Source organism: Eleutherodactylus coqui, chromosome 6 (genome assembly GCF_035609145.1).
Source record: "Eleutherodactylus coqui strain aEleCoq1 chromosome 6, aEleCoq1.hap1, whole genome shotgun sequence".
In the NCBI taxonomy this organism is placed as follows: Eukaryota; Metazoa; Chordata; class Amphibia; order Anura; family Eleutherodactylidae; genus Eleutherodactylus; species Eleutherodactylus coqui.
Window position 1 is genome coordinate 115,040,883 of NC_089842.1, and position 21,585 is coordinate 115,062,467.

General features: G+C 47.3%; 1 pseudogene; it reads left to right on the top strand.

Moving 5' to 3' along the window:
* The first annotated feature begins 2,935 nt into the window (after positions 1-2,935).
* Positions 2,936-20,861, top strand: LOC136631428 (nicotinamide N-methyltransferase-like; annotated as a pseudogene).
* Positions 20,862-21,585: the final 724 nt, after the last annotated feature.

Genomic DNA, 21,585 nt, shown 5'->3' on the forward strand with positions numbered 1-21,585 from the left:
CCCTCGGGTTACACGCATTCTGGCCACTACGGATTACTGGGTGTACACACTGCTCGACCCACGGTATAAGGAGAACCTTTCCACTCTCATACCCGAAGAGGAAAGGGGTTCGAGAGTGATGCTATACCACAGGACCCTGGCGGACAAGCTGATGGTAAAATTCCCATCCGACAGCGCTAGTGGCAGAAGGCGCAGTTCCGAGGGCCAGGTAGCAGGGGAGGCGCGGAGATCAGGCAGCATGTACAGCACAGGCAGGGGAACACTCTCTAAGGCCTTTGACAGCTTTCTGGCTCCCCAGCAAGACTGTGTCACCGCTCCCCAGTCAAGGCTGTGTCGGTGAGAGCACTGTAAGAGGATGGTGAGGGAGTACGTAGCCGATCACACGACCATCCTCCGTGACGCCTCTGCCCCCTACAACTACTGGGTGTCGAAGCTGGTCACGTGGCCTGAACTCGCGCTCTATGCCCTGGAGGGGTTTGCTTGTCCTGTGGCTAGCTTCTTATCAGAGAGGGTGTTTAGTGCGGCTGGGGGAATCATCACGAATAAGCGTACCCGCCTGTCAACCGACAGGCTTACACTCATAAAGATGAACAAAGCCTGGATTTCCCCAGACTTTTCTTCTCCACCAGCGGACAGCAGCGATACCTAAACAATACGTAGGCTGCACCAGCGGACAGCAGCGGTACCTAAACAATACGTACCCTGCACCCTATCACCATCAAATTGGGGACCTTTTAGCTTCATCAATCTGTGTATTATATTCATCCTCCTCCTCCTGCTCCTCCTCCTGAAACCTCACGTAATCACGCCGAACGGGCAATTTTTCTTAGGCCCACAAGCCTCAGTCATATAACTTTTGTAAACAATTTTTATATGTTTCAATGCTCATTAAAGCGTTGAAACTTGCGCCTGAACCAATTTTTATTTTAACTGGGCTGCCTCCAGGCCTAGTTACAAATTAAGCCACATTAACCAAAGCGATTAATGGGTTTCACCTGCCCTCTTGGTTGGGCATGGGCAATTTTTCTCAGGTACATTAGTACTGTTGGTACACCAATTTTTTGGGGCCCTCGCCTACAGTGTAATCAAATTAATTTTTTGCCCACCTGCATTAAAGCTGACGTTACATCAGCTGTGCTGGGCACTGCAATGGGATATATTTATGTACCGCCGGTGGGTTCCAGGGAGCCACCCGTGCTGTGGGTCCACAGGGAGTTGTAACTGCATGTGTCTACTTCTAAAGAACCCCAGTCTGACTGGGGCATGCAGTGTGGGCCGAAGCCCACCTGCATTAAACATGACATTACCTCAGCTGTGATGGGCAATGCAATGGGATATATTTATGTACCGCCGGTGGCTTTCTGGCACCCACCCATGCTGTGGGTCCACAGGGACTTCACAATAGGGAGTTGTGCCTGCCAGTGTCTATGAATTAAAAACCCCGGTCAGGTTGGGGTATGCAGTGTGGGCCGAAGCCCACCTGCATTTAATCTGACGTTAGCTCTGCTGTCCAGGGCACTGCAATGGGATACATTTATGTACAGCCGGTGGGTTCCAGGGAGCCACCCATGCTGTGGGTGCACACAGAATTCCCATTGCGGAGTTGTAACTGCCTGTGACTATTTATAAAAAACCGAGGTCTGACTGGGGCATGCAGACACCTTGACAGAATGAATAGTGTGTGGCACATAGGTTCCCCATTGCTATGCCCACGTGTGCAGCTCCTGATGGCGGTGGCACAGGATTGGATTTCTCATTGCTTCTGTACAGCATTGTGGGCTATCGCCCCGCCCCTTTTAAAGAGGGTCGCTGCCTAGCCGTGCCAACCCTCTGCAGTGTGTGCCTGCGGTTCCTCCTCATGGCAGACACACTTATAAATAGACATGAGGGTGGTGTGGCATGAGGGCAGCTGAAGGCTGTGCAGGGACACTTTGGTGTGCTCTGTGGACACTGGGTCGTGCGGGGGGGGGGGGGGGGGGGTTGGGCAGTATGTAACCCAAGAGAAGTGGCAGCGGAGTATCATGCAGGCAATGATTGTGCTTTGTTGGAGGTAGTGTGGTGCTTAGCTAAGGTATGCATTGCTAATGAGGGCTTTTCAGATGTAAAAATTGTTGGGAGTGGTGGGTCCACTCTTGCCGCTATTGTGGCTTAATAGTGGGACCTGGGAACTTGAGATGCAGCCCAACATGTAGCCCCTCGCCTGCCCTATCCATTGCTGTGTCGTTCCCATCACTTTCTTGAATTGCCCAGATTTTCACAAATGGAAACCTTAGCGAGCATCGGCGATATACAAAAATGCTCGGGTCGCCCATTGCTTGGGTCGCTCATTACTCGAAACGAACCCTCGAGCATCGCGAAAATTTCATCCCGAGTAACAAGCCCCCGAGTATTTTGGTGCTCGCTCATCTCTATTAAATACCATTCTGTTAGTCGCTGCCCATTGTTCAACCTTTTCTACATCTTTTTGAATACTCTCTTTCTCTTCCCTAGTGTTAGCTATCCCTCCTAGCTTTGTGTCATCGGCAAATTTGATCAGTTTCTCATCAATTCCCTTCTCCAGATCATTTATAAAAATGCTGAACAACACTGAGCCAAGGACAGAGTCTTGTGCTACCCTACTTGATACATTCTTCCACTTTTTAATTCTTACTAGATGATTGAATATACATTCATTTTGAAAAGCCATTGTAGATTGAGAAAGTATATTCCTCTATTGTTATTTTCACAATAAAAAGGAGTTGTTTGAAGTTACTTAATGGTTTTTGCTCACCTATGATAAAGCTAGTATAATACACTACCTTGACTTATACATGAAGCTAATAATACTCATCATGTGATAAGTCACATAAATTGCAAATTGATTTCCTAGTAATCATATAAATAGCTTGAGGTGTAGAACAAGTCACTCAGTCAGTCCTTACTTATCAGACTGTGAAGGTTAGACAATGGATTGCTCTACTAATAAGCTCTATCATGTAGACGGCTTTGATTCCAGACAATTTCTAGAGACTTTCTTGTCAGATAAACCTGAAATGGTCTTTGGAGAGGAGTCCTTGATATTTCCTATTGAAAATCTTACACAAACTTTCACAGCTGCTATGTATTTTTCTATGTTTAAATATTCTTATATACTTAATAACTTCTATTTATTTATGTATTCTGTGTATTTATTTTACTTTTTCATGTTTATTTATAGCGTAATTTTCATCCCTAGAACAAGAAATGTATCTCATTATCAATATCACATTGTGCCTTATGTGCCACCAACCCAGAACCATGCAGACTATGAGTAGACCGAGTGAGCATTTTTTTAAACTCCTCTCAGAGGAAGCCAACAGTGATGTCACCTATAAGGATCGGGCACAGTCTTGATAATTGAGTATGATAGAGAATGTCTTAAAGTTTAAAGGAGATGTCTCGAGGAAGCAGTGAATTTTTTTTTTTGCCCAGTCCCCCTAATTAAACATACATTACTAAGCCCCCCTGTAAATGACTTTTCTAGCTGGTTTGTACTTACCGTTCCAGCGTTTCAGCAACTTATAAAAGTTTCCCCAAGATGGCCGCCGGCTTTTTTCCCGTCGCTTGCTATAGCCCGACGTGCGCGCTCCCGAGACGCTGCCAGCTGTGTCTCCATGACAACACGACGCCCCGCAGCCGCCGACCGGACCCCTGGAGTGAACACGGCCGACCAGTCACCCACCGCCAGGCAGCAGGTAACCGGCGCAGCCCCCGGCCCCCCCACGCTAGACCCGGCTCCCCCGCGCTACCGCCCCGGCTCCCCAGCGCTACCGCCCCGGCTCCCCAGCGCTAGACCCTGACAGACGAAGGCCCCCTCGGCCCAGCGCTAGGCCTCGGAGCCCAGCGCTAGGCCCCGGAGCCCAGCGCTAGGCTCCGGAGCCCAGCGCTAGGCTCCGGAGCCCAGCGCTGGGCTCCGGAACCTAGCGCTGGGCTCCGGGGCCTACCGCTGTGGCCCGGGACCTTCACCTGTTAGTGAAGATCACCCCCCGACCCATCACTTACCTGGGCGGCTTCTCGGGACAGCTGGGCTGCTGGGCTGGGCTTCTCCGCTGGGCAGCTCCAGTTTCTGCACCTTCCTCTAACAGAGGATGGTACAGAATGGCCGCTCCAGCGCGCTCCCGAGCAGTGACAGCTCGTCTGCGCATGCGCAGAAGAGCTGTAGTGGGGAGCACACTGAAGCGGCTCGTGCTGAAAGGAGAAGACCGGACTGCGCAAGCGCGTCTAAAAAAGCAAGCTGCCAGCGAATTTAGACGGAACCATGGAGACGAGGACGCTAGCAACGGAGCAGGTAAGTGGAATAACTTCTGTATGGCTCATATTTAATGCACGATGTATATTACAAAGTGCATTAATATGGCCATACAGAAGTGTATACCCCCACTTGCTTTCGCGAGACCTCCCCTTTAATAGAGTCATCTCACCCTTGTAAACTCCAGAACATTGGAAAAGTTGATGAGGATAAAGGTTTAATCTAAAATTTCAAAATGTTGCTGCTCTCAGTAAATGAAAGAATGTAATCTTGAAGGTAATGAAAAGATTTTGAGACTACTAACCATATTTTTTGCTTTACAAATGCAGTTTTATCCCCCCCCCCCCCCCAAAGTAAGGGGAAAAAGTCAGTGAATCCTCTATAGCGAATGTGATGAAAATCAAGCTAACAGGCGCCATTGCGTGTTTTTTTTTTTTCAGGACCTATCTTCTCTCCACTGCTACCTGTAGATACTGATGATTGGTGGTAAGTGGCATCGGGAACTGCTGTTGTTCCCCCGCCTCCACCAATCCGCTTAATTGCTTCCTCCCTTGAAGTACATTGCTGACATTCCTTTCATTACTGTTTTAAAAATCTACTTTAGTCTTCTGCTGCATCCAATTTTAGAAAGATGTAAAAGCAGAAAAGACTAATATATAAAATTCTATATCTGGTTCTTTATTTTTTTTTTCTATTTTACTCCTCTAAAACCTAGGTGTGTCTTTTCATCAGGTGCGTCTTATAAAGTGAAAAGTATGGTAGAGCTCTTCATTAGGGCTCATTCAGACGAGCACTGTTTTAGCACTGCTAAGCAGGGTTGAGAACATGCCTCTATAGGAATTCAATAGAAATGTTCACATGAACCATTGTTAGAAACGCTGAATCAGGGCATCTAACAAAGATAGGACATTGGAGTGCAAACTATCATGTTGGCTCTGAGGTGCGCGTAAAGATAGGTCATGTCCTATGTTAGCTGCATGCTTTCCATAGGATCCTATGGGAGCCTTGAAAGCATGCAACCCACACATCCGATCATGTGATTGGGCTACTTCACATAGCTTGAAGTACCCCGTTTATGCAATCTTTTCAGCACTATAGCAGCGCTGTCTGAATGAGGCCTTAGGCTTGGTAATAGCATGCCTCATGAGCAGACTTAAGTAGTCTCGAAAGCTTGAACTTTTAACACAATTTCTTGTTCTAGGCATTACAAGGTAACATTTAATAGATCATTTTGTTTCTCTTACTAAGAACAATAATATTTTGTTCTACTGGCTAAAACTGAACAAAACATTTTCCTTGTTTCTAAAATTTCAGTTATAGGACAATTAAAAGCTTCAATTAACTGATAAATGTGGTTTACTAATTTCTGCTTTTGTCATTTCTTGACCTCTTTTACCTTTGTTTTTGATTAATTTAGAACTTAATTTCCCAAATCTACTGATGAATGAGAGATTTAATTTGTTATAAAGAAAATCCACCAGCAATAATCTTATGCTCACCAATAGCAGAAATAAAATTTTTCAACTAAAAAGTTGTTGTCATATTGCTGTGTGGAAGACTCTCTGGAACATGGAACAGTTATGATACCAGAGCAGGTAAAAGTCAACACTAGGAAGATCAGGAAAATACTAAAGGAAAAATAATGATAAAAGATCTTACCTGTGTAGCTTCTAGTAGTCAGTAAATGGTATGAAAATCAGACCCCCAAGCTAGAGGTGTAAGTTGAACCTTCTGGGCCCCAATGCAAAATCTGTAATGGGGCCCCCAACTATAATTCTTTATTCATACTACTGGGCTCCCTATATGGAGAAAAGAAGCGTTTTGGACCCCCTAAGGCTCCTAGGCCGGGTTGCAACTGCATCCTCTGCATTCCCTATAGTTACACCCCTGCCCTAGGCATACCAAGAGAGAATGCAGATATGGCTCTTCAATTAAACTCAAGTAACCAAAATCTATTTAACAGTGCAATGAAAAGTACATTTTAATATCTCACAAATGTTTTCAAGACACTCATGTGTACTACTAGGATTTCTGAGCCTACATTTTGCTGTGTCTTGTTAACTCCTTCCTGACACACATACAGATACTGTATACACTTCCAAACAGCACATAATTAGAGATGAGCGAACACCAAAATGTTCGGGTGTTCGTTATTCGAAACGAACTTCCCGCGATGTTCGAGGGTTCGTTTCGAATAACGAACCCCATTGAAGTCAATGGGCGACCAGAGCATTTTTGTATTTCGCCGATGCTCGCTAAGGTTTTCATGTGTGAAAATCTGGGCAATTCAAGAAAGTGATGGGAATGACACAGAAACGGATAGGGCAGGCGAGGGGCTACATGTTGGGCTGCATCTCAAGTTCAGAGGTCCCACTATTAAGCCACAATACCGGCAAGAGTGGGCCCCCCCCCCTCCCAACAACTTTTACTTCTGAAAAGCCCTCATTAGCATGGCATACCTTTGCTAAGCACCACACTAGCTACAACAAAGCACAATCACTGCCTGGATGACACTCCGCTGCCACTTCTCCTGGGTTACATGCTGACCAACCGCCCCCCCTCCCCCCCACAGCGCACACCAAAGTGTCCCTGCGCAGCCTTCAGCTGCCCTCATGCCACACCACCCTCATGTCTATTTAGAAGTGCGTCTGCCATGAGGAGGAACCGCAGGCACACACTGCAGAGGGTTGGCACGGCTAGGCAGCGACCCTCTTTAAAAGGGGCGGGGCGATAGCCCACAATGCTGTACAGAAGCAATGAGAAATAGAATCCTGTGCCACCGCCATCAGGAGCTGCACACGTGGGCATAGCAATGGGGAACCTATGTGCCACACACTATTCATTCTGTCAAGGTGTCTGCATGCCCCAGTCAGACTGGTAATATGTACCTTAACAGTAACCGCGTTGGTGGTAATGTGGTGGTGACTGCGGACCTAGTAGCACGGTTGTATTTTGTTGGTTTTCGGAATGCGGCCAGGATTAAGTGGGCCGTGGCGGGGGGATGGTGTGGGGGCTCTCTTGTTGTGTCGGTAAAGGTGAAATTCTTGGACTGCCACCAGACGAACCAATGCAAAGGCATTTGCCAAGAATGTTTTCCCTGTTGGAGGAGGAGGGGGATGTTTTTGAGGCACTACGTGTCCTCTCCACGTGTCCGTGGTTATAAGCACCTTAACAGTAACCGCGTTGGTGGGAAATGGCCTCGCCGCCATCATGTCTTTGGGAAGCCTCTGTTTCCACACCCCAGAGACATACCATTAGCAGCGGTATAGGCAGAGCCCAGAATTCGTAACATTTCAGCCGTAGCATTAGGACAGGCCCCACTAACATATCAGTAGCAGCATTATAGGAGGAGCGCAGTCTTCGTTCCATGTCAGCAATAGTAGCACTCAAGACAGGCCCCAGTAACAATTCCGAAGCAGCAGTATAGCGGGAGCGCAGTCTTCGTTCCATGTCAGCAATAGTAGCACTCAAGACAGGCCCCAGTAACAATTCCGAAGCAGCAGTATAGCGGGAGCGCAGTCTTCGTTCCATGTCAGCAATAGTAGCACTCAAGACAGGCCCCAGTAACAATTCCGAAGCAGCAGTATAGCGGGAGCGCAGTCTTCGTTCCATGTCAGCAATAGTAGCACTCAAGACAGGCCCCAGTAACAATTCCGAAGCAGCAGTATAGCGGGAGCGCAGTCTTCGTTCCATGTCAGCAATAGTAGCACTCAAGACAGGCCCCAGTAACAATTCTGAAGCAGCAGTATAGTGGGAGGCAGCCCAGTTTAACGAAAAATTGGTTCAAGTTAAAGTTTCAACGCTTTTAAGCGCATTGAAACTTATAAAAATTGTTCAGAAAAATTATTTGAGTGACCCTTGTGGCCCTAAGAAAAATTGCCCGTTCAGCGTGATTACGTGAGGTTTCAGGAGGAGGAGCAGGAGGAGGAGGAGGAATATTAGACACAGATTGATGAAGCAGAAATGTCCCCGTTTTGGATGGTGAGAGAGAACGTAGCTTCCATCCGCGGGTGCAGCCTACGTATTGCTTATGTATCGCTGCTGTCCGCTGGTGGAGAACAGAAGTCTGGGGAAATCCAGCCTTTGTTCATCTTGATGAGTGCTAGCCTGTCGGCACTGTCGGTTGACAAGCGGCTACGCTTATCTGTGATGATTCCCCCAGCCGCACTAAACACCCTCTCCGACAAGACGCTAGCCGCAGGACAAGCAAGCACCTCCAGGGCATACAGCGCTAGTTCAGGCCACGTGTCCAGCTTCGACACCCAGTAGTTGTAGGGGGCAGAGGCGTCACCGAGGATGGTCGTGCGATCGGCTATGTACTCCCTCACCATCCTTTTACAGTGCTCCCGCCGACTCAACCTTGACTGGGGAGCGGTGACACAGTCTTGCTGGGGAGCCATAAAGCTGGCCAGGCCCTTAAAGACTGTTGCACTGCCTGGGATGTACATGCTGCTCGATCTCCGCACCTCCCCTGCTACCTTGCCCTCGGTACTGCGCCTTCTGCCACTAACGCTGTCGGCTGGGTATTTTACCATCAGCTTGTCCGCAAGGGTCCTGTGGTATAGCAACACTCTCGAACCCCTTTCCTCTTCGGGAATGAGAGTGGGCAGGTTCTCCTTATAGCGTGGGTCGAGCAGTGTGTACACCCAGTAATCCGTCGTGGCCAGAATGCGTGCAACGCGAGGGTCACGAGAAAGGCATCCTAACATGAAGTCAGCCATGTGTGCCAGGGTACCAGTACGCAACACATGGCTGTCTTCACTAGGAAGATCACTTTCAGGATCCTCCTCCTCCTCCTCCTCCTCCTCAGGCCATACACGCTGAAAGGATGACAGGCAATCAGCCGGTGTACCGTCAGCAGCGGGCCAAGCTGTCTCTTCCCCCTCCTCCTCATCCTCCTCATGCTCCTCCTCCTCCTCCTGTACGCGCTGAGAAATAGACAGGAGGGTGCCCTGACTATCCAGCGGCATACTGTCTTCCACCGCCCCCGTTTCCGAGCGCAAAGCAGCTGCCTTTATGGTTTGCAGGGAATTTCTCAAGATGTATAGCAGAGGAATGGTGACGCTAATGTTTGTAGCATCGCCGCTCACCACCTGGGTAGACTCCTCAAAATTACCAAGGACATGGCAGACGTCTGCCAACCAGGCCCACTCTTCTGAAAGGAATTGAGGAGGCTGACTCCCACTGCGCCGCCCATGTTGGAGTTGGTATTCGACTATAGCTCTACGCTGTTCATAGAGCCTGGCCAACATGTGGAGCGTAGAGTTCCACCGTGTGGGCACGTCGCACAGCAGTCGGTGCACTGGCAGCTTAAAGTGATGTTGCAGGGTGCGCAGGGTGGCAGCGTCCGTGTGGGATTTGCGGAAATGTGCGCAGAGCCGGCGCGCCTTTACAAGCAGGTCTGACAAGCGTGGGTAGCTTTTCAGAAAGCGCTGAACCACCAAATTAAAGACGTGGGCCAGGCATGGCACGTGCGTGAGGCTGCCGAGCTGCAGAGCCGCCACCAGGTTACGGCCGTTGTCACACACGACCATGCCCAGTTGGAGGCTCAGCGGCGCAAGCCAGGGGTCGGTCTGCTGTGTCAGACCCTGCAGCAGTTCGTGGGCCGTGTGCCTCTTATCGCCTAAGCTGAGTAGTTTCAGCACGGCCTGCTGACGCTTGCCCACCGCTGTGCTGCCACACCGCGCGACACCGACTGCTGGCGACATGCTGCTGCTAACACATCTTGATTGCGAGACAGAGGAGGAGGAGGAGGAGGAGGGTGCTTTAGTGGAGGAAGCATACACCTCCGCAGATACCACCACCGAGCTGGGGCCCGCAATTCTGGGGGTGGGTAGGACGTGAGCAGTCCCAGGCTCTGACTCTGTCCCAGCCTCCACTAAATTCACCCAATGTGCCGTCAGGGAGATGTAGTGGCCCTGCCTGCCTGTGCTTGTCCACGTGTCCGTTGTTAAGTGGACCGTGGCAGTAACCGCGTTGGTGAGGGCGCGTACAATGTTGCGGGAGACGTGGTCGTGCAGGGCTGGGACGGCACATCGGGAAAAGTAGTGGCGACTGGGAACTGAGTAGCGCGGGGCCGCCGCCTCCATGATACTTTTGAAGGACTCAGTTTCCACAACCCTATACGGCAGCATCTCAAGGCTGATGAATTTTGCTATGCGGATGGTTAACGTTTGAGCGTGCGGGTGCGTGGCGGCGTACTTGCGCTTGCGCTCCAACAGTTGCGCACGCGATGGCTGGACGGTGCGCTGAACTACACTGCTGGATGGGGCCGAGGACAGCGGAGATGAGGGTGTGGGTGCAGGCCATGAGGCAGTAGTGCCTGTGTTCTGAGAGGGGGGTTGGATCTCAGTGGCAGGTTGGGGCACAGGGGGAGAGGCAGGGGTGCAAACCGGAGGCGCTGAACGGCCTTCGTCCCACCTTGTGGGGTGCTTGGCCATCATATGTCTGCGCATGGTGGTGGTGGTGAGGCTGTTGGTGTTGGCTCCCCGGCTGAGCTTTGCGCGACAAAGGTTGCACACCACTGTTCGTCGGTCGTCAGGCGTCTCTGTGAAAAACTGCCAGACCTTAGAGCACCTCGGCCTCTGCAGGGTGGCATGGCGCGAGGGGGCGCTTTGGGAAACAGTTGGTGGATTATTCGGTCTGGCCCTGCCTCTACCCCTGGCCACCACACTGCCTCTTGCAACCTGCCCTGCTGATGCCCTTGACTCCCCCTCTGAAGACCTGTCCTCCTGAGTAAGCGTTGCACACCAGGTGGGGTCAGTCACCTCATCGTCCTGCTGCTCTTCCTCCGAATCCTCTGTGCGCTGCTCCCTCGGACTTACTGCCCTTACTACTACCTCACTGCAAGACAACTGTGTCTGATCGTCATCGTCCTCCTCACCCACAGAAAGTTGTTGAGACAGTTGGCGGAAGTCCCCAGCCTCTTCCCCCGGACCCCGGGAACTTTCGAATGGTTGGGCATCAGTGACGATAAACTCCTCTGGTGGGAGAGGAACCGCTGCTGCCCAATCTAAGCAGGGGCCCGAGAACAGTTCCTGGGAGTCTTCCCGCTCCTGAGCAGGTGTCATTGTAGTGGAGTGAGGAGGCTGGGAGGAAGGAGGAGCAGCAGACAGAGGATTCGGATTTGCAGCAGTGGACGGCGCAGAACTGCGTGTTGATGATAGGTTGCTCGAAGCACTTTCTGCCATCCAGGACAGGACCTGCTCACACTGCTCATTTTCTAATAACCGTCTCCCGCGTGGACCCATTAATTGGGCGATGAATGTGGGGACGCCAGAAACGTGCCTCTCTCCTAATCGCGCAGCAGTCGGCTGCGACACACCTGGATCAGGAGCTCGGCCTGTGCCCACACCCTGACTTGGCCCTCCGCGTCCTCGGCCGCGTCCACGTCCTCTAGGCCTACCCCTACCCCTCAGCATGCTGTATTACCAGTGATTTGATTTCACAGGCAGGAAATAAATTGGCGCAAGACTGCAGGCCAAATATAATTTTTTCCCTTTTTTGAAAACGAAAGGCCCCACTGCCTCTAGTGAATGAATAATCTAAGTTTAATAACTGTGCTGTGGCCCTGCTAATGTGTCACAGAACGTGAGGGTAGCAGAGTTATTATAACTCTGGCAGAGCAGGTATTTTTTTTCCCAAATAAGGAAAGCAAATGGCGAAGCCAGCAGTAAACCGTAGCTGGGTGCGTCTGATTTTTAAACGTTGCACACGCAGCCGACACGTGTCCACCGCCCTTAGGACGGACAGAGGCAGGACAAATAGAATTATTTTCAGTTTTTTTCCACCAAAAGGCAGCACTGCGTATATTCAATGAATATGAGAAGTTTAATAACTGTGCTGTGGCCCTGCTAATGTGGCACAGAACTTGAGGGTAGCAGAGTTATTATAACTCTGGCAGAGCAGGTATTTTTTTTCCAAATTAAGGAAAGCAAATGGCGAAGCCAGGAGTAAAACGTAGCTGGGTGCGTCTGATTTTTAAACGTTGCACACGCAGCCGACACGTGTCCACCGCCCTTAGGACGGACAGAGGCAGGACAAATAGAATTATTTTCAGTTTTTTTCCACCAAAAGGCAGCACTGCGTATATTCAATGAACATGAGAAGTTTAATAACTGTGCTGTGGCCCTGCTAATGTGGCACAGAACTTGAGGGTAGCAGAGTTATTATAACTCTGGCAGAGCAGGTATTTTTTTTCCAAATTAAGGAAAGCAAATGGCGAAGCCAGGAGTAAAACGTAGCTGGGTGCGTCTGATTTTTAAACGTTGCACACGCAGCCGACACGTGTCCACCGCCCTTAGGACGGACAGAGGCAGGACAAATAGAATTATTTTCAGTTTTTTTCCACCAAAAGGCAGCACTGCGTATATTCAATGAACATGAGAAGTTTAATAACTGTGCTGTGGCCCTGCTAATGTGGCACAGAACTTGAGGGTAGCAGAGTTATTATAACTCTGGCAGAGCAGGTATTTTTTTTCCAAATTAAGGAAAGCAAATGGCGAAGCCAGGAGTAAAACGTAGCTGGGTGCGTCTGATTTTTAAACGTTGCACACGCAGCCGACACGTGTCCACCGCCCTTAGGACGGACAGAGGCAGGACAAATAGAATTATTTTCAGTTTTTTTTCCACCAAAAGGCAGCACTGCGTATATTCAATGAACATGAGAAGTTTAATAACTGTGCTGTGGCCCTGCTAATGTGGCACAGAACTTGAGGGTAGCAGAGTTATTATAACTCTGGCAAAGCAGGTATTTTTTTTCCAAATTAAGGAAAGCAAATGGCGAAGCCAGGAGTAAAACGTAGCTGGGTGCGTCTGATTTTTAAACGTTGCACACGCAGCCGACACGTGTCCACCGCCCTTAGGACGGACAGAGGCAGGACAAATAGAATTATTTTCAGTTTTTTTTCCACCAAAAGGCAGCACTGCGTATATTCAATGAACATGAGAAGTTTAATAACTGTGCTGTGGCCCTGCTAATGTGGCACAGAACTTGAGGGTAGCAGAGTTATTATAACTCTGGCAGAGCAGGTATTTTTTTTCCAAATTAAGGAAAGCAAATGGCGAAGCCAGGAGTAAAACGTAGCTGGGTGCGTCTGATTTTTAAACGTTGCACACGCAGCCGACACGTGTCCACCGCCCTTAGGACGGACAGAGGCAGGACAAATAGAATTATTTTCAGTTTTTTTCCACCAAAAGGCAGCACTGCGTATATTCAATGAACATGAGAAGTTTAATAACTGTGCTGTGGCCCTGCTAATGTGGCACAGAACTTGAGGGTAGCAGAGTTATTATAACTCTGGCAGAGCAGGTATTTTTTTTCCAAATTAAGGAAAGCAAATGGCGAAGCCAGGAGTAAAACGTAGCTGGGTGCGTCTGATTTTTAAACGTTGCAAACGCAGCCGACACGTGTCCACCGCCCTTAGGACGGACAGAGGCCGGACAAATAGAATTATTTTCACTTGTTTTACAAGCAAAAGGCCGCACTGCGTATATTCAATGAACATGAGAAGTTTAATAACTGTGCTGTGGCCCTGCTAATGTGGCACAGAACTTGAGGGTAGCAGAGTTATTATAACTCTGGCAGAGCAGGTATTTTTTTTCCAAATTAAGGAAAGCAAATGGCGAAGCCAGGAGTAAAATGTAGCTGGGTGCGTCTGATTTTTAAACGTTGCACACGCAGCCGACACGTGTCCACCGCCCTTAGGACGGACAGAGGCAGGACAAATAGAATTATTTTCACTTGTTTTACAAGCAAAAGGCCGCACTGCGTATATTCAATGAATAATAACTGTGTTGTGGCCCTGCCTACACAATTCTTTCCCTGCAGTATCAATGGAGGGTGCAATGCTCTGCAGAGGCGATTTTGAGAAGAAAAAAAATATGCAGCACAGCTAACAGCAGCCAGCACAGTACTGCACACGGTTAAATATGGCCCTAGAAAGGACGGTTGAGGTTCTTGAAGGCTACACTCACTCCTAACACTCTCCCTGCCTATGCAACACTTGCAAAAAAAAATTGCCACTGCTAACAGCAGCCAACACACAGCTATCAGTGGCCCTAATAAGGACCTTTGGGGGTCTTGAAGCCTACACTAACTACCAATTCTTTCCCTACAGCAGCTCCGGTACAAACAGCACTGTCCCTCACTAACTCACAAGGCATCTGAGGCGAGCCGCGGGAGGGGCCGACTTTTATATTAGGCGGACACCTGATCTCCCCAGCCACTCACTGCAGGGGGGTGGTATAGGGCTTGAACGACGCAGGGGGAAGTTGTAATGCCTTCCCTGTCTTTCAATTGGCCAGAAAAGCGCGCTAACATCTCAGGGAAGGAAGTGAAAGTAACCCGAACACCGCATGGTGTTCGTTACGAATAACGAACATCCCGAACACCCTAATATCCGCACGGATATCAAGTTCGGACGAACACGTTCGCTCATCTCTACACATAATTCATGCAGTTAGGATGTATATAGATGTCCCCAGCATATGCTGTGTATACAGTTGGCTTGGGGGCAGAGCTCTTCTACCTTTTGGAAGAGAAAGTTGTTAGCCAAATAGAACAATAATTTGTTGGACCTAATACTTTTGGCTGAGAGAGATTTTGAACAAATATTTGGATAATTAAAATCTTCCATGATCACTGTGTCATACTTTGGCCATCTGATGTAGAAAGAGTTCATCCATATCTTCTGCTTGTCCAGGCACCCAAAAAAATGCTTACAATGGTATTTTCAGTTGTTCTTGCCATGTATTCCTACCCAAACTGTATGTAAAAAACTACCTTTCCCTGAAGCTTGAATCTCTGTGGAGATGTAGGCTTTCATAACATACAATGCAACACTTTCTCCCCCTTTTTTATAAGTCTATTTCTTATAAATAAGTACTATCCTTAAAGCCTTGTATTATAGACGTTTGCATCAACCCACCAAGTTTCTGTATGCCTATGACATCATATTTATTTTCTTGTGTTGGGAACTCTAATTCTTGTTTGTTTCCCATGCTTTGTGCATTTGTATAGAAACATTTTAGTTTGTGATCAGTGTCTCTTGTTCCTCTACTTTCCTTTCCTTCTGAATTTTTTGTATTTGTTCTTCCTTCTACTTTTAATAGCAAGGTATATAATTGTATTTATTAGCTGTAGAATTTTGCCTGGCCTTTCATTTCCCTTCTCATATTGTTATAGTTTAAGCTCTCCTAATGAGTGCAGCAAGGTGCCTCTCAAATATATACTTTCCTCTCTCTGTAAGGTGGAACACGTCTCTAGCAAGGATTCCATTGTAGGTAATTCACTCCATGGTCTAGAAATCCAAATTTTTGTTGATGGTACAATTGACCTTGGTGTTTTTTTGGTAAAAATTAAAGGATAATATATTTATGCAATGTTTATGAAAATACACACAAACAAATAAGCAAAAACCTAATTTGGGCTGTTATTAGTGTACAGTATAGTGGGTGAATGAAAGAAGCTGAATCATGAGCAGGAACCACAGTGACTCTATACTTACACATATATGTGGAGCTAGCTTTGTATGAGGGTTTACCATATTATTGAAGATTCTTCAATATTTGCCATTTATTTTTACAGGTCACATTAAAGGAGAGATCTTGATTGACCTCAGCCTTGGTCCGATGATTCAACATTTGTATGCGGCCTGTGAGTTTTTTAAACACATTGTAGTGCTGAAGGCCAGAGACAGATGCATCCTGGAGCTGAAAAGATGGCTGGACACACGTACAGGAGCATTTCATTGGGGTCAGGCCACACAGCTTCATGTAGACATAGAGGGAAACAGGTGAAATATTGGATCAAATATCAGGAAAAAACCCACTGTCATTGTCATCATTGCTACAGTACGAATGTGCCTCTAGATCTCTGTTAATGTACCCCATGATCCTATTTGCCCTGGCAGCAGCTACCTGAGTCTTGTTGCTGCAAATAAAATTACAATTAATTAAAATCTCTATGTCCTTTTTCAGATCACTTTTGCTCAGTGGTTTCCCATTTAGTGTGTGCTGGTGGCCTTTTTTTCCTTCCCTTGTGCATAACCTGAAGGCCCATTTAGACACAATGATTATCGCTCAAAAGCCATCTTTTGAGCTATAATTGTTGTGTCTAAATGCGCTGCCATAATGCACTGTTCGTGCGCTATTCGTTCATCAAGCTAGAAATGAATGATGACTCTTATCACTCAGCCCCGCAGCTAGCAGCGCTGATCCCTCCGGAGGCATATTAACTTTTTCTTCTCCACTTCTGCCTAAACTCAGAAATTCAAGCAACCTGATTGGTTGTTTGGGTTGCTGGAATTGCTGAGTTTAGGCACAAGTAGGGAAGAAAAAGGTAATATGCATCCCACAGCACACTCTGACGTCAGTGTGAAGTCGTGATCCTCCCACCCCCTCCCCCGACATCCCCTACTACTTGGTTCTGCGAGAGCAGGGAGAGGAGGCATCCGGCAGCACACTGACGTCACAGTGTGTGCCGGGATCAGTGCCAGCAGCAATGCTGTGCAGAGGAGGAGCGGAGCATCCACAAGGAGGAAAGGGTAAGATGGCTCTCAGAGAAAGGGTGTGGGGGTGTCACTATTACACTGCGGGCCGCTGTGGGATGTCACTATTACACTGGTGTCACTATTACACTGGGGGCTGTTGTGGGGTGTCACTATTACACTGGAGGACAATGTGGGGTGTCACTATTACACTGGGGGGCGCTGTGGGGTGTCACTATTACACTGGGGGCTGCTGTGGGGTGTCAATATTACACTGGGGGCTGCTGTGGGGTGTCACTATCACACTGGGGGCTGCTATGGGGGTGTCACTATTACATTGGGGACTGCTATGGGTGTGTCACTATTACACTGGGGCTGCTGTTGAGTGTCACTATCACACTGAGGGCTGCTGTGGGGTGTCACTATCACACTAGGGGCTGCTCTGGGGTGTCACTATTACACTGAGGGCTGCTGTGGGATTGTCACTATTACACTGGGGGCCGCTGTGGGGTGTCACTATTACTTTGGGGGCTGCCATGGGATTGTCACTATTATTCTGAGGGCTGCTGTGGGGTGTCACTATTATTCTGGGTGCCGCTGTGGGGTGTCTCTATTACACTGGGGGCTGCTTTGGGTTGTCCCTATTATGTTAGGGGCTGTTGTCGGGAGGTTCACTTTTATCACTGGGGGCCCCTTGGGGAGAGTCGCTATTATCGCTGGGGGCGCTGTGGGGAGGGTCACTATTATCACTGGGACCAATGTGGGGGGTCACTGTTACCACTGGGGGGGGGGGTCACTGTTACCACTAGGGCCGCTTGGGGGGGGGGGGGGGGCACTATTATTGCTGTGGTTCATTTACATGTGACTAAAATGGGCTGGGCTGTTTTAAAATAAACCACGTGCAGCTTTTAGGATGCGGAAATGCTGCAGAATTTTCCACAAAAATTTCAGCTGAGGACATTATGCAGCATTTCTACAGTCAAAATCTGCACGCTGTCTATTTTGAAGCGGCACAGTCCTTTTCAGAACGACAAGGGTAAAATCATACGTCGTGATAAGCTCAGCCACCTGACATGTTGGCACTTTGCCATAAATATGTGGGTTTTGGGTTGCAGTTTGGACACTTGGTCTCTAAAAGTTTTGCCATCCGTGCCCTAGGGGGATACCAGCTAAAAGCTCTGAGAACAAAGGAGCTGTCGGTGCTCCTGCTGTTTCTCGGAGCTATAAACTCAGCGGGACACCACTGATAACTGCAAGAACAAAGGAGCTGTTTTGTATATGCAAACCACTGTTTTGTTCTCACAATCAGCTGTGTCTCGCATTTATAACTCTTTAACTAGCTAATTAGCTACTTAAGAGTTATGCAAATATCATCTTTTAAAACTGTCACTCAAACTGCCATTTGAGCAATTTTTGAGTGATCATCTTTCAGTCTAAATGTACATTAACACTCAGCAGTGTTAAACCTCATTTGCCACTTTTCTGCCCAAACTCCCAACTTATCCAGATCCATTTGCAATTGTATACTGTCCTCTCTTGTGTTAATTACTTCACATAGTTTTGTTTCATCTGCAAATGTTAAAGGGTTTCTCGCGCCAAAACGTTTTTTTTTTTCCATAGGCCCCCCCGTTCGGCGCAGGACAACCCTAAGGGATGTGTTAAAAAAAAAAAAATACATATTACTTACCCGAATCCCCGCTCTGCGACGTCTTCCTTCTTCTTCCTTCACCAAGATGGCCGCCGGGATCTTCACCCACGATGCACCGCGGGTCCTTTCCCATGGTGCACCGTGGGCTCTGTGCGGTCCATTGCCGATTCCAGCCTCCTGACTGGCTGGAATCGGCACACGTGACGGGGCGGAGCTACGATAACCAGCTCTCCGGCACGAGCGGCACCATTCACCAGGAAGAAGACCGCACAGCACAAGCGCGTCTAAAAAAGCAAGAAGACATCAGAATTAGACGGATCCATGGCGACGGGGACGCTAGCAATGGAGCAGGTAAGTGAATAACTTCTGTATGGCTCATATTTAATGCACGATGTACATTACAAAGTGCATTAATATGGCCATACAGAAGTGTATAACCCCACTTGCTGCCGCGAGACAACCCCTTTAAGTTTTTATTAAAATCAATATTTCTATCAGGTCATTAATAAATATACTAAAAAGAATAAGGCCCAATACATTTGTAATACTAATTAGAGATGAGCGAGCACCCAAATGCTCGGGTCTGCGTTATTCTAGTCGAGCTTTTCGTAAAATTCGAGAGCTGTACTCGAGTAACAAACCCCATTGACTACAATGGGAGACTCGAGCATTTTTGTATGTGGGACGCCAGGTTTTTTTTTCTTGGTTCGTGTGTTCTCTCGTTCTCTCTCTTGTTCTCTCTCTCTCTTGTTCTCTCTCTCTCTCTCTCTCTCTCTCTCTCTCGCCTGCCAGAAAAATTTTTTGCCATTGACGGGCGCTGCATCGCGGCGGGGGGTGGGGGGGTGGGGGGGTGGGGGCAACACAGGCACGTCACAGTGGGGAGGAGCCAAAAACTGGGGCGGGTTGAACACGGCTTGATGCTCGTTCCAGTGACGAGCACCATCGTGTACGCTAATACTCGAACGAGCATCAAGCTCGGCAGAGTATGTTCGCTCAACTCTAATGCTAATCTTTAGTTCTAAGTATAAGACTGGTACTTTGGCCTTGGTTTGGGTTGCATTCAAGTCTTTTTTACCAGTACTGGGAGCCAATGATCTACAGATTACTGATATAGAGTGCTAACTGCTGTGTTTTAATACCCATAGTGATGATGACTGTGGGTTAATTACTTTCCTCATTTTTCCCATTTCTTTCAGAGACCAGTTACAGGATAAAGAAGAAAAAATGAGATCAGCAATTTAACATGTTATGAAATGTGACTTTGAGAAAGAAAATATAATAGAACCGCTGAACCTACCACCAGCCGATTGCATTATCAGTTCTATGCTTCTAGAGGTTATCAGCAAAAACCATGATGATTACAGGAGTTATCTAAGGAAGTTCATAAGGCTTCTGAAACCCAGAGGACACATCATATTAATTGGGATTAAAGATGCAACATACTTCACAGTCGGGAAAGACACGTTCCATGTTCTCCGATGTGATGAGGATTTTGCCAGGGAAGCTCTCGTTGGAGAAGGCTTTGTTATTGATTGTTGTAAGGTTATGGAGAGAAAAGTTGTGAGTGACCTTTGTGACTATAAGGGCTCCATATTCATTGCTGCTCATCATGAGAAGTAGAAACTTACAGTTAAGTTCTGCCAGTTAATAGTTCATATGTAACTCTTTAAAGTAGAATTTAATAATCAAACCAGGGCTTCTTGTATGATGTAACTTACTTACAGAGTTAGATAATTATATTAATGTGCTTAAAGGTGTCTGTTATTTTTAAACCTGCAAAAGTTTAATTTAAACTTATAGTTTCATTCTTGCAGCATGATGCCGATGCTGTATAGTAAGAGTCCAATGTATTCATGAAAATCCCCCCGCCATCCAGCCATCTCCCGTTTACTGTGCATTAAGAGATAGCAATCAATCTGCAGTGGGAGATGCCTGCATATCATGAATAGAGCTGACTCCTGTTTTATAGTGGTGGCATCATGCTGCTATGATTAAACTGTGAGTTTAACTAAACTACATGATATTCACAAAATATAGACCCACTGCTGAAAACAGTGTATGCGTGACTATTTGATGCTCTGTGACAGAACAACATAAATGTGGTCACAAATTCTCTTTACAAGTAATTATAGGGAGCTGGATGATGTACTTTTTTTATACTTGCCCTGTTCCTCGATCCTGAGGTACCTACCACAGAAATCTGCGATGTGGATGAAAATCCCCGCTCCCTGTCACTTGCCATAACAGCACCGTAAGTTACTTTATGGTGTTTTTAGGCAGGTAATAGATTCCCTTTAAATAATTGGTTTGTTGGTTGATATTAAAACTTTGTTTTTGGAAATTTTGTTTGGACTGATAATAGCCCTGGGATCTCATATGATCATCTGGGACATCATGGGGTATTGTGTGACTTCTGGATATGGGCATTACATCAGTATGGTAATAAAGGTAAACATTAAGCTTTGAACTGTGTATTTTCCTTGAGGGGATCAGTATGACTTGCCTGCTCCTTACTACATGACTCTGAATCTTGGTGTATGAGCCATAAGATCCTCATATGTCTGAAATTGAAGAAATTAAAATGCTTTTGCTCATTCTCAGGGCTCAGTCACTTATTATGGCTCCCTTTTATATAAAGCCATAAGTGCTCCAACAAAGAGGTGTGTAAAGTCTCTGCTGCATGGTTGTATGCCTCTGTTGACAGCATACAGAAGGTTGTTTTGTTGAATTTGATATGAAAATCATGGACTGCTCCATTTATCATGTATGCAGAGAAGTGTATCTCTTCACATCTTGCAACCCAAGGAGCCCATAGGATAGCACATTGAGGCTGTAGAGTTCCATACTATGAAGCCATATGACCTCTGTGCAATGCTGTGTAAGCTCCATGCATAAGGGTCTGCTGGGTGCATGAGCCCATAATCCTGTTCGGTATTGGCTTTGGAAAAGAAGGACATAGTGGCCAATCTGAATTCTCTCTGACTGAAACCCAGTATAACTCACCTTCCAGATGCTTTGACTACAATAAGTCAATTTTCTCTTTGGTTATGCCCAACACACTCACTGAAATACAGAGAAACATTGCTGATAACTTTCATAGTTCTGTGCATTCATGCTACAAAAAGAAGACAACATATCAGGGGAAACAAATTAGGTATTCAACCCGAAAACCTTTACTTATT